Here is a 2060-nt window from a genome sequence, read left to right as displayed (position 1 = left end):
AAATTAATATAATGAAGTCCTTTGTTTTTTTTTGAAACTACAATTGATTGCCGAAACACAATATTGTGTGTGTTGAATTTGTATGAAATGAGATTGTGAGCCTGCGGTGTGACACAAGAGACATGAAAGCAGCGCTGGTGTTAGTTACCTAAGGGCTGAACGACGCGATTGATCACAATCAAGTATTTCAGAATGCTGCGTGATTAAAAAAATTTTTAATAAAAAATATTATTTAACAGTAAGATTAAGCAAGTTCTCTGAATCTGAAGGAACAGTGATGTAATCAAATTCATGCTGTATGTCTACCGCCTGTCAGAAATGTCTTGCTGAACCTTTTCAAACTGCAGCGCGTTAAGTCCTGCTGAACAGCTCTTTCACACAGTGCTTACGCAGATGGTGACCCAGACAGTGCGGAGACCTCAACCTAAGCTCCGAGTCCTTCAATTATCACATTGCATGCAAACAATACACTGCATCCTTTCCCCATTGACTGTACTGTCTGGGCTTCAGGAACCCTCACAGAGAGAGCACTATTTAAAGCAAATATTGAATGCTTTAAGTGCATGACAACGATTTAAGTGCGTCACTGCGCTGCATTAAATAAGATAAAATCTTGTTAAAGTCAAATCAAGGTTTATAGTTGGAAGGGGAAAACTTTAAGCTGGATAAATTGTGCAAATATTAAAGAGAACACTGAAGAAAATAACTTTAATCTTCTTTAAATTCCATTTTTGTCCAAAGATCAAACATTCTTAGGCATCTTTTTCCCCTTTTATAGTTCTACTTCAACTTCAACAATCAACATTGAAGTACCAGCAGAAACAGATTAAACCATTCTTTTCTGAAGACAATAATGAAAACTTCTTTTAACCCAGTGTCGCAAATGTCTTGATGAGGACTAAAATCTGTAGGATGTTCATATTACTATTTTTTGCAATATGTATATTGTGCAAATACATACCTGTACACAAAACACACAACTTAAAATATGCCACACAACAGATCACACAGTGCAATGTGCTTTACCGCTTAAACCTATCAAATTTCATGATTTGATCAAATAGCCAAAGTTAGTACATTTTTACACTAACTCATAAGACTATTTGAAATTAAAAATTTAAATGTAAAAACAGGTTATTTTTAAGATGGGAACTGGGCACCACTCACTGAATTAAATGCTTTAGCATATACTAATCAATGCACAATTTCCACCAAATAAGAAAAGAACATGCTTTGGTAAATCTTTTTAAAAAATTAAGACAAAATTATGAGTCAATTATGAGATGAAAAGCCAAAATGAGATATTAAGTCATAATTATGACAAAGTTGAAATTGACAGTCAATTGCGATTAAGTCAAAATTGAGATACAATTATGGTACAAAACTGACAGTTGATATTGAAAGTCTAAAACGAAAGTCAATTGACATAAGTGGAAATGAGTCAATTATTAAATGAAAATCAAAGTAAGATACAAAGGGAAAAAAAATGACAAAAAAAAAAAACTAAATTGAGATGTCAATTATGAGAAGCTGAAACTGACAAATCAAAACTGAGATAAAGTCATAATTGATGCAAGTTAAATCATGACAATCGATTAGATCAAGTCAAAATTGACTTGTCAATTGTCATAACTCACACTAATAATTGAGACACTAAGTCATAAATTGAAATTGACAAGTTGAAAGTGACAGTCATAATTTTAAATTGAAATTATGATGAAGTCATAATTATGAGAAAAAAGGCAAACATTGAGTTCCACTGAACTATGAAATTCTACTAAATAACTATTATTGATCCAGTAAACAGCAACCAAACACTGATGTTAGGCACTCTGACGTAACTGTAAAACAGAAAGGCACAACACAGGCTGCTAGAATTGCTCTCTGGGGAAAATTAATTGAAGGACAGAATATATTTGCAAATCATGAATAGTATACAGCAATCCAGAGCAAGGGCAGAGAACCACACTCATACAACACCACAATTTTCTGCTCCAAAAGATCCATTCATGTCCAATTTTATTATCTAAGCATAGCCTATGACCCCATTAAAACCGGAT

The sequence above is a fragment of the Sinocyclocheilus rhinocerous genome, unplaced genomic scaffold (assembly GCF_001515625.1).
Source record: "Sinocyclocheilus rhinocerous isolate Xijiao unplaced genomic scaffold, SAMN03320098_v1.1 scaffold712, whole genome shotgun sequence".
NCBI lineage: Eukaryota > Metazoa > Chordata > Actinopteri > Cypriniformes > Cyprinidae > Sinocyclocheilus > Sinocyclocheilus rhinocerous.
This window is presented reverse-complemented; position numbering follows the sequence as displayed.